The sequence below is a fragment of the Nerophis ophidion genome, linkage group LG02, assembly GCF_033978795.1.
Source record: "Nerophis ophidion isolate RoL-2023_Sa linkage group LG02, RoL_Noph_v1.0, whole genome shotgun sequence".
Taxonomy (NCBI): domain Eukaryota; kingdom Metazoa; phylum Chordata; class Actinopteri; order Syngnathiformes; family Syngnathidae; genus Nerophis; species Nerophis ophidion.
In genome coordinates this window covers 3,030,315-3,043,135 of record NC_084612.1, presented here as the reverse complement: position 1 = coordinate 3,043,135, position 12,821 = coordinate 3,030,315, and the positions used below count along the sequence as shown (strand labels likewise).

Here is a 12,821-nt window from a genome sequence, read left to right as displayed (position 1 = left end):
ACTTAGTCGAGATACGTACACTACTCAGATTAAAATTACTCGGTTACGGTACGTACATTAGTCACATTAAGTTTACTGAGTTACGATATGTACACTACTCACATTAAGTTTACTTGGTTACGATACGTACTCTACTCACATCAAGTTGACTTAGTTACGTTACGTACACTACTCACATTAAGTTTACTTAGTAACAATACGTACACTACTCACATCAAGTTGACTTAGTTACGTTACGTACACTACTCACATTAAGTTTACTTAGTAACAATATGTACACTACTCACATTAAGTTTACTTGGTTACGATACGTACTCTACTCACATCAAGTTGACTTAGTTACGCTACGTACACTACTCACATTAAGTTTACTTAGTAACAATACGTACACTACTCACATCAAGTTGACTTAGTTACGTTACGTACACTACTCACATTAAGTTTACTTAGTAACAATACGTACACTACTCACATTAAGTTTACTTAGTAACAATACGTACACTATTCATCAAGTTTACTTAGTTACAATACGAACACTACTCACTTTAAGTTTACATAGTAACAATATGTACACTACTCAAAGTTTATTTAGTTACGATAAGTACATTAGTCACATCAAGTTGACTTAGTTACGTTACGTACACTACTCACATTAAGTTTACTAAGTTACGATACGTCAACTAATCAAATTAAGTTTACTTAGTTACAATACGTACACTACTCACATTAAGTTTACTGAGTTACGATATGTACACTACTCACATTAAGTTTACTTGGTTACGATACGTACACTACTCACATTAAGTTTACTTGGTTACGATACGTACACTACTCACATCAAGTTGACTTAGTTACGTTACGTACACTACTCACATTAAGTTTACTTAGTAACAATACGTACACTACTCACATTAAGTTTACTTAGTAAAAATACGTACACTACTCATCAAGTTTACTTAGTTACGAAACATACACTACTCACATCACGTTTACTTGGTAACAATACATACACTACTCATCAAGTTTACTTAGTTCCAATACGAACACTACTCACTTGCAGTTTACCTAGTAACAATATGTATACTACATACATCAACTTTACTTAGTAACAATATGTACACTACTCAAAGTTTATTTAGTTACGATATATACACTACTCAAATTAAGTTTATTAAGTTACGATACGTCCACTACTCAAATTAAGTTTACTTTGTTACAATACGTACACTACTCCTATTAAGTTTACTTAGTCACGATACGTCCACTACTCAAATTAAGTTTACTTAGTTACAATACGTACACTACTCACATTAAGTTTACTGACTTACGATATGTACACTACTCATATTAAGTTTACTTAGTAACAATACGTACACTACTCACATTAAGTTTACTTAGTAACAATACGTACACTACTCTTCAAGTTTACTTAGTTACGAAACATACACTACTCACATCACGTTTACTTGGTAACAATACGTACACTACTCATCAAGTTGACTTAGTTCCAATACGAACACTACTCACTTGCAGTTTACTTAGTAACAATATGTATACTACATACATCAACTTTACTTAGTAACAATATGTACACTACTCAAAGTTTATTTAGTTACGATACATACACTACTCAAATTAAGTTTATTAAGTTACGATACGTCCACTACTCAAATTAAGTTTACTTTGTTACAATACGTACACTACTCCTATTAAGTTTACTTAGTCACGATACGTCCACTACTCAAATTAAGTTTACTTAGTTACGAAACACACACTACTCACATCACGTTTACTTGGTAACAATACGTACACTACTCATCAAGTTTATTTAGTTCCAATACGAACACTACTCACTTTCAGTTTACTTAGTAACAATATGTATACTACTTACATCAACTTTACTTAATAACAATATGTACACTACTCAAAGTTTATTTAGTTACGATACATACACTACTCAAATTAAGTTTATTAAGTTACGATACGTCCACTACTCAAATTAAATTTACTTTGTTACAATACGTACACTACTCAAATTAAGTTTACTTAGTCACGATACGTCCACTACTCAAATTAAGTTTACTTAGTTACAATACGTACACTACTCACATTAAGTTTACTTGGTTACGATACGTACTCTACTCACATCAAGTTGACTTAGTTACGTTACGTACACTACTCACATTAAGTTTACTTAGTAACAATACGTACACTACTCACATCAAGTTGACTTAGTTACGTTACGTACACTACTCACATTAAGTTTACTTAATAACAATACGTACACTACTCACGTTAAGTTTACTTAGTAACAATACGTACACTATTCATCAAGTTTACTTAGTTACAATACGAACACTACTCACTTTAAGTTTACATAGTAACAATATGTACACTACTCAAAGTTTATTTAGTTACGATAAGTACATTAGTCACATCAAGTTGACTTAGTTACGTTACGTACACTACTCACATTAAGTTTACTAAGTTACGATACGTCAACTAATCAAATTAAGTTTACTTAGTTACAATACGTACACTACTCACATTAAGTTTACTGAGTTACGATATGTACACTACTCACATTAAGTTTACTTGGTTACGATACGTACACTACTCACATCAAGTTGACTTAGTTACGTTACGTACACTACTCACATTAAGTTTACTTAGTAACAATACGTACACTACTCACATTAAGTTTACTTAGTAAAAATACGTACACTACTCATCAAGTTTACTTAGTTACGAAACATACACTACTCACATCACGTTTACTTGGTAACAATACGTACACTACTCATCAAGTTGACTTAGTTCCAATACGAACACTACTCACTTGCAGTTTACTTAGTAACAATATGTATACTACATACATCAACTTTACTTAGTAACAATATGTACACTACTCAAAGTTTATTTAGTTACGATACATACACTACTCAAATTAAGTTTATTAAGTTACGATACGTCCACTACTCAAATTAAGTTTACTTTGTTACAATACGTACACTACTCCTATTAAGTTTACTTAGTCACGATACGTCCACTACTCAAATTAAGTTTACTTAGTTACGAAACACACACTACTCACATCACGTTTACTTGGTAACAATACGTACACTACTCATCAAGTTTATTTAGTTCCAATACGAACACTACTCACTTTCAGTTTACTTAGTAACAATATGTATACTACTTACATCAACTTTACTTAATAACAATATGTACACTACTCAAAGTTTATTTAGTTACGATACATACACTACTCAAATTAAGTTTATTAAGTTACGATACGTCCACTACTCAAATTAAATTTACTTTGTTACAATACGTACACTACTCAAATTAAGTTTACTTAGTCACGATACGTCCACTACTCAAATTAAGTTTACTTAGTTACAATACGTACACTACTCACATTAAGTTTACTGACTTACGATATGTACACTACTCACATTAAGTCTACTTGGTTACGATATGTACACTACTCACATCAAGTTGACTTAGTTACGTTACGTACACTACTCACATTAAGTTTACTTAGTAACAATACGTACACTACTCATCAAGTTTACTTAGTTACAATACGTCCACTACTCATATCAAGTTTACTTAGTTACGAAACGCGCACTACTCACATTACTTTTACTTGGTAACAATACGTACACTACTCATCAAGTTTACTTAGTTACAGTACGAACACTACTCACTTTAAGTTTACTTAGTAACAATATGTATACTACTTACATCAACTTTACTTAGTAACAATATGTACACTACGCAAAGTTTATTTTGTTACGATACATACACTACTCAAATTAAGTTTATTAAGTTACGATATGTCCACTACTCGAATTAAGTTTACTTAGTTACGATACGTACAATAGTCACATGAAGTTTACTTGGTTACGATACATACACTACTCACATCAAGTTGACTTAGTTACGTTACGTACACTACCCACATTAAGTTTACTTAGTTACGATACGTACACTACTCACATTAAGTTTATTGAGTAACGATATGTACGTTACTCACAATAAGTTTACTTGATTATGATACCTACACTACTCACATCAAGTTAACTTAGTTACGTTACTTACACTACTCACATTAAGTTTACTTAGTAACAAAATGTATACTACTCACATCAAGTTCACTTTGTAACAATACGTACACTACTCAAGTACAGTAGTCAGATTAAGTTTACTTAGTAACGATACGTACTCTACTTACAGTACGTTTATTTAGTAAAGATATGTACACTACTCACATTAAATTTACTTAGTAACAATCCGTACACCACTTATCAAGTGTATTTAGTAACGATAGATACAGTACTCACATTAAGTTTTCTTAGTAACAATATGTACACTACTTACATTACATTTATTTGGTAGAAATATGCACACTACTCACATTAAATTTACCTACTTACAATATGCACACTACTCACATCAACTTTACTTAGTAACGATACGTACACTACTTACATTAAGTTTACTTCGTTACGGTATGTACACTGCTCACATAGACTTTACTTAGTAACAATATGTTCACTTCTCAGTTTATTTAGTTACGATATGTACACTACTCAAATTAAGTTTACTAAGTTATGATACGTACACTACTCAAATTAAGTTTACTTAGTTACGATACGTACACTAATCATCAAGTTTATTTAGTAACGATAAGTACAGTACCCACATTAAGTTTACTTAGTTATGATATGTACTGTACTTACATTATGTTTACTTAGTTACGATGCGTACACTACTCACGTCAAGTTTACTTTTTTACGATACGTACACTACTCACATTAAGTTTACTTGGTTTTGATTAAATGTGGACTCGTTAGAACCACAGAACACTTTTCCACTTTGCATCAGTCAATCTTAGATGAGCCCGGGCCCTGCGAAGCCGGCGGCGTTTCTGGGTGTTGTTGATGAATGGCTTTGGCTTTGCATAATAGAGTTTTAACTTGCACTTACAGATGTAGCGACCAACTGTAGCTACTGACGGTGGTTTTCTGAAGTGTGTCCTGAGCCCATGTGGTGATATCCTTTACACACTGATGTCGCTTCTTGATGCAGTACCGCCAGAGGGATCGAAGGTCACGGGCTTAGCCGCTTACATGCAGTGATTTCTCGAAATTCTCTGAACCTTTTGATGATATTATGGACCGTAGATGGTGAACTCCCTAAATTCCTTGCAATAGCTGGTTGAGAAATGTTGTTCTTAAACTGTTGGACAATTTTCTCACGCATTTGTTGACAAAGTGGTGACCCTGGCCCCGTCCTTGTTTGTGGATGACCAAGCATTTTATGGAAGCTGCTTTTATACCCAACCATGGCACCCGACTGTTTCCAATTAGCCTGTTCATTTCTGGGATGTTCCACATAAGTGTTTGATGAGCATTCCTGAACTTTCTCAGTCTTTTTTGCCACTCGTGCCATCTTTTTTAAACATATTGCAGGCATTAAATTCCAAATGAGCTAATATTTGCAAAAAATAACGTTAATTTTCAAGTATTTTGTCTTTGCAGTCTATTCAATTGAATATAGGTTGAAAAGAATTTGCAAATCATTGTATTCTGACACCCAACTCTACATGCCCCTAAAGCTGACCAACACGCCGGATTGTAGTCAGCTGGAGGCGTGTCTTAATGAAATTAAACAATGGATGTCCGCTAACTTTTTGCAACTCAACGCCAAAAAAACGGAAATGCTGATTATCGGTCCTGCTAGACACCGAACTCTATTTAATAATACAACTCTAACATTTGACAACCAAACAATTAAACAAGGCGACACGGTAAAGAATCTGGGTATTATCTTCGACCCAACTCTCTCCTTTGAGGCACACATTAAAAGCGTTACTAAAACGGCCTTCTTTCATCTCCGTAACATCGCTAAAATTCGCTCCATTCTGTCCACTAAAGACGCTGAGATCATTATCCATGCGTTTGTTACGTCTCGCCTCGACTACTGTAACGTATTATTTTCGGGTCTCCCCATGTCTAGCATTAAAAGATTACAGTTGGTACAAAATGCGGCTGCTAGACTTTTGACAAGAACAAGAAAGTTTGATCACATTACGCCTGTACTGTATATACCTTTATATACATATATACATACATATATACCTATACTGGCTCACCTGCACTGGCTTCCTGTGCACTTAAGATGTGACTTTAAGGTTTTACTACTTACGTATAAAATATTACACGGTCTAGCTCCATCCTATCTTGCCGATTGTATTGTACCATATGTCCCGGCAAGAAATCTGCGTTCAAAGGACTCCGGCTTATTAGTGATTCCCAAAGCCCAAAAAAAGTCTGCGGGCTATAGAGCATTTTCCGTTCGGGCTCCAGTACTCTGGAATGCCCTCCCGGTAACAGTTCGAGATGCCACCTCAGTAGAAGCATTTAAGTCTCACCTTAAAACTCATTTGTATACTCTAGCCTTTAAATAGACTCCCTTTTTAGACCAGTTGATCTGCCGTTTCTTTTCTTTTTCTTCTATGTCCCTCTGTGTATCGGCTGGGGACATCTCTGCGCTGCTGGTCCGCTACCCTTGGGATGGTTTCCTGCTGGCTCCGCTGTGAACGGGACTCTCGCTGCTGTGTTTGGACTGGACTCTCGCGACTGTGTTGTATCCATTGTGGATTGAACTTTCACAGTATCATGTTAGACCCGCTCGACATCCATTGCTTTCCTCCTCTCCAAGGTTCTCATAGTCATCATTGTCACCGACGTCCCACTGGGTGTGAGTTTTCCTTGCCCTTATGTGGGCCTACCGAGGATGTCGTGGTGGTTTGTGCAGCCCTTTGAGACACTAGTGATTTAGGGCTATATAAGTAAACATTGATTGATTGATTGATATTCTGTTTTTGTTTACCATTTACACAATGTGCCAACTTCACTGGTTTTGGGGTTTTGTACATTTTATGAACGCAGTACTCGTTTTCCTCAACAGCGCGTTTTGAAATGCACTTCAGACGTGTAATGATATATCTTTTAAAACCATATCAGAAAAATAGGAAAGGGAGCGCAGACAGAAAGAAGGCAGCAAATCGATGGATGTATACCGCCAGCTTGTTCAGGGACGTAACGGCGATAAGAGCGCTGAGCTATTAAAACTGATTCAAGGTCAGATCTTCACTCAGCCTCTCAAACGGTGATAGCGGCGAGGCCAATTAGCGTGAAGAGGCGTTTTGTCCTCCTTGAATTGTCCTAGGGAGTGCTGCTTCTCTCTAATTGAGCAGCTAAAGGGTTTTTATGTTGTCTTTGGGGTTTTGTCCGGGATTGCCACCGCATCACTTAGAGGCGCAACGTGCTGCAAAACATTCCCATCTGCTCGGTGGAGGTGATTAAAAAAAAAGAAAAAGCAGATAGACCTTTAAGCACATAAAGACGCATGTAGTGTACATGATGTACTGTGGAGACCATCCATCAGGTTTCTCCCTCACATCCTTTCACAAGGAACATGCACCACCACATTAACTGCTAGTAAACCTCCACTAATGAAGGTGAAATATGGACAAGGTTTTTTTTTTTTTTTTTTAAATGCTCTTCAAAGATCCTCTAAATGAAAAGAGCACTCTGCTGTTGTGGTGGACCTAGTGCAAAAACACGAGTCAAATATTCTTTAAAGGGGAACATTATCACCAGACCTATGTAAGCGTCAATATATACCTGAATTTTGGCGAATTAAACGCCTTTCTATTTATCGCTCTCGGAGCGATGACGTCAGAACGTGACGTCACCTAGGTAATAAAGCCGCCATTTTCTCAAACACATTACAAACACCGCATCTCAGCTCTGTTATTTTCCGTTTTTTCGACTATTTTCTGGAACCTCATGCCTCGTCGCTGTGTTGTCGGAGGGTATAACGACACTAACAGGGAGGGATTCAAGTTGCACCACTGGCCCGAAGATGCGAAAGTGGTTAGAAATTGGACGCAATTTGTTCAAAATACGAGGGTGTGGGGAAAGCCGACGAAATGGTCAGTCGTTTGTTCTGGACACTTTACCGATGAAAGTTATGCTACTACAGAGATGGCAAGATTGTGTGGCTATCCTGCGACACTCAAAGCAGATGCATTTCCAACGATAAAGTCAAAGAAATCTGCCGCCAGACCCCCATTGAATGTGCCGGAGTGTCTGCACATTTTACCGGCGATGCTAAGGCAGACATGACACAGAGATGTATGGATAACCTGCAGATGCATTTGCAACGATAAAGTCAACGAAATCACAAAGGTGAGTTTTGTTGATGTTATTGACTTATGTGCTAATCAGACATATTTGGTCGTGGCATGACTGCCAGCTAATCGATGCTAACATGCTATTTAGGCTAGCTTTATGTTACTAAAACGGCCTTCTTTCATCTCCGTAATATCGCTAAAATTCGCTCCATTTTGTCCACTAAAGACGCCGAGATCATTATCCATGCGTTTGTTACGTCTCGTCTCGATTACTGTGACGTATTATTTTCGGGTCTCCCCATGTCTAGCATTAAAAGATTACAGTTGGTACAAAATGCGGCTGCTAGACTTTTGACAAGAACAAGAAAATTTGATCATATTACGCCTGTACTGTATATACCTTTATATACATATATACATACATATATACCTATACTGTATATACCTTTATATACATATATACATACATATATACCTATACTGGCTCACCTGCACTGGCTTCCTGTGCACTTAAGATGTGACTTTAAGGTTTTACTACTTACGTATAAAATACTACACGGTCTAGCTCCATCCTATCTTGCCGATTGTATTGTACCATATGTCCTGGCAAGAAATCTGCGTTCAAAAGACTCCGGCTTATTAGTGATTCCTAGAGCTCAAAAAAAGTCTGCGGGCTATAGAGCGTTTTCCGTTCGGGCTCCAGTACTCTGGAATGCCCTCCCGGTAACAGTTCGCGATGCTACCTCAGTAGAAGCATTTAAGTCTCATCTTAAAACTCATCTGTATACTCTAGCCTTTAAATAGACCTCCTTTTTAGACCAGTTGATCTGCCGCTTCTTTTCTTTCTCCTATGTCCCCCCCTCCCTTGTGGAGGGGGTCCGGTCCGATGACCATGGATGAAGTACTGACTGTCCAGAGTCGAGACCCAGGATGGACCGCTCGTCGGGACCCAGGATGGACCGCTCGCCTGTATCGGTTGGGGACATCTCTACGCTGCTGATCCGCTTGAGATGGTTTCCTGTGGACGGGACTCTCACTGCTGTCTTGGAGCCACTATGGATTGAACTTTCACAGTATCATGTTAGACCCGCTCGACATCCATTGCTTTCGGTCCCCTAGAGGGGGGGGGTTGCCCACATCTGAGGTCCTCTCCAAGGTTTCTCATAGTCAGCATTGTCACTGGCGTCCCACTGGATGTGAATTCTCCCTGCCCACTGGGTGTGAGTTTTCCTTGCCCTTTTGTGGGTTCTTCCGAGGATGTTGTAGTCGTAATGATTTGTGCAGTCCTTTGAGACATTTGTGATTTGGGGCTATATAAATAAACATTGATTGATTGATTGATTGATTATGTACATTTGAAACTGTATTTGTATCCAGCGTTTCCCTCCACCCACATTTAATGCCAAACAAACACTTACCAATCGACAGATTTAAGTTGCTCCAGTGTCACAAGATGCAAAACTTCCGATCGTATGGTCTGCACATTTTACCGGCGATGCTAAGGCAGACATGGCCGAATAGCGTCAATAGCTATTCGCTCAATAGCTTCAGTTTCTTCTTCAATTTTGTTTTCGCTATCTGCCTCCATACTCCAACCATCCGTTTCAATACAAGCGTAATCTGTTGAATCGCTTAAGCCGCTGAAATCCGAGTCTGAATCCGAGCTAATGTCGCTATATCTTGCTGTGCTATCCGCCAGTGTTTGTTTGTATTGGCATCACTGGATGACGTCACAGGATAATGGACGGTGGCTTCACAGATAGCGAAAATCAGGCACTTTAAAGCTTTTTTTAGGGATATTCCGGGATGGGTAAAATTTTGAAAAAAAATTTGAAAAATAAAATAAACCACTGGGAACTGATTTTTATTGGTTTTAACCCTTCTGAAATTGTGATAATGGTAACTTTTAAGGACTCTGATATTTGTAAAGTTTAATAATAAAACAAATAGATCCTCTATAACAGTGGTCCCCAACCACCAGCTCGATTGATACCGGGCCGCAGAAGAATTTTTCTTATTAATTTTTTAAATTTTGTTATTTCTTTTATTAAATCAACATAAAAAACACAAGATACACTTACAATTAGTGCACCAACCCAAAAAACCTCCCTTTTTCATGACAAAATAAATAAATAAATTAATTAATTTAAAAAAAAATCCCCCCCCCCCACTAGTCAAAGATCCTCTATTTGACAGGAGCACTCTGCTATTTTTAAAAGTCTACTGCAAAAAACGCTAGTCAAAGATTCTCAATAGATTTGTTGTTTTAACGCTCTGCAAAAAAAAAAAAAGCAAATCGAATCTAGGTAACAAAATCAGTTTTCTACTTTAAAAAAATAAAAATAAAAAAATAATATATATATACATATATATATATATATATCAAAGATCCTATATTTTAGAAAAGTGCTAGACTGTTTTTAAATCACCTGCTGTAAAACACGAGTCAAAGATCCTCTATAGACAGGATCGCGATGCGGTTTTTCGAGAGCAGCTGCATAAACGCTAGTCAAAGATCCTCTAAATGCGCTCATGTTTTAGTCAAAAATATTTTCAAAAGGCTACTGCAAAACACACTAGTCAAAGATCCTCAATACGACAGGAGCACTTGCTATTTTTTAACACTATCTAATGGAAAGACACCAGTCAAAGATGCTTTATATGGCAGGAGCAATTTGCTTGGTTTAGAAATATGCAACAGAAGCAGTAGTCAAAGATCCTTTATAAGACAGGAGTGCTTGCTATTTTTAACACAACCTAGTGCAGCACTACTAGCCAAAGATTGTTTATAAAACAGGAGCAGTCTGATTTTCAAAATACTGCGTAGACACTTGGCAAAGATTTAACAGGAGCACATTGCTAGTTTTACAAATCCACTACAAAAACGCTAGTCAAAGATCCTCCATATAACTGGAACGATCTAATTTTTTAAAAGTCTACTACATAGACACTTGCTAAATATTCTCTATTTAACAGGAGCACGTTACTAGTTTTAGAAATCAACAACAATAACGCCAGTCAAAGATCTTCTATAGCAGGGGTCGGGAACCTTTTTGGCTGAGAGATCCAAGAAGCCAAATATTTTAAAATGTATTTCCGTAAGAGCCATATAATATTTTTTTTAACACTGAACACAACAAAACGCGTGCATTTTTAAGAAAGACCAACATTTCTAGAGAGGTCTCTTATTATTTGTAAAAACATTGTTATTCTGAAGCTAACTGTGGAGGGAGCGTGGCCTGCGGGCCTGCAGCGAAGCGGGGTGTTGCCAGGATCGGCCTCGAAATCAGCGACAGGTGCGTAGATGGCGCACCTGGGTCTTTTTATCTAATCACCTGTCGCTATGTTATAAGTAGCAGCCAGGAGGAGAGACGGGCTTGGGGCTAGAAACCAGAGCGCGAGCGAGAACGAAAGAGAAAAAGACAATTGCTGGAAAGCAACTGAGAGACTTATTGAAAAATAAAACAATATTGTAACCCTGAAACAGGCTCTCATGTCAGTGCTTGGTGGTCTGAAGAACCCCCTGGAGGGCAAGTCCCACACTAAATGACTTCTTACCAACTTCTTGAACATAAAAATGCGTGACAATGTTTTATATTTTCAACGTTATTTTTAACACTGTGATTACAAGTGGAATTATTCATTATTTATCGTGTTAAGCAATGTCAGCTCAGATTTATCCGAGAGCCAGATGCAGTCAACAAAAGAGCCACATCTGGCTCGAGAGCCATTGGTTCCCTACACCTGTTCTATAGGATAAGAGTCCTCAGTAGTAGAGATCTACTACAAACCCACTCATCATAGATCCTTTATAAGACAGGTGCACCTGCTATTTTTAACACGACCTGATGGAAAAACACTGATCAAAGAAGTTTTATATGTCAGGAGCTCTTTGTTGTTTTAATGCGCCGCAAAAAAAATAAATAAGCAAGTCGAATCTGGGTAACATAATTAGTTTTCTGTTTTTCAGAAAAGAATGTATCAAACAAAGATCCTATATATTAGAAAAGCGCTAGACAGTTTTTAATCACCTTCTGTAAAACATTAGTCAAATAACCTCTCTATGACAGGAGCACTCTGCTATTTTTAAAAGTCTACTGCAAAAAACACTGGACAAAGATCCTCAATACGACAGGAGCAATTGCTATTTTTAACACAATCTAATGAAAAGACACTAGTCAAAGATCTTCAATACGACAGAAGCATGTGCTATTTTTAAAAGTCTACTGCAAAAATCACTGGTCAAACATCATCAATTCGGCAGGAACAAGTGCTGTTTTTAACACAATCTAATGAAAAGACACTAGTCAAAGATGCTCTCTATGACAGGAGCACTCTGCTATTTTTAAAAGTCTACTGCAAAAAACACTGGACAAAGATCCTCAATACGACATGAGCACTTGCCATTTTTAACAGAATGTAATGAAAAGACACCAGTCAAAGATCCTCAATACGACAGGAGCACTTGCTGTTTTTAACACAATCTAATGAAAAGACACTAGTCAAAGATGCTCTCTATGACAGGAGCACTCTGCTATTTTTAAAAGTCTACTGCAAAAAACACTGGACAAAGATCCTCAATACGACATGAGCACTTGCCATTTTTAAC

The 12,821-nt window shown here is 37.2% G+C and overlaps 1 protein-coding gene across 2 annotated transcripts in view; it reads right to left on the bottom strand.

The window, feature by feature from the left end:
- Positions 1-12,821, bottom strand: part of LOC133536011 (synaptosomal-associated protein 25-A-like) — a 114,449-nt gene that overhangs the window by 24,133 nt on the left and 77,495 nt on the right. The gene's annotated exons all lie outside the window — the stretch shown is intronic.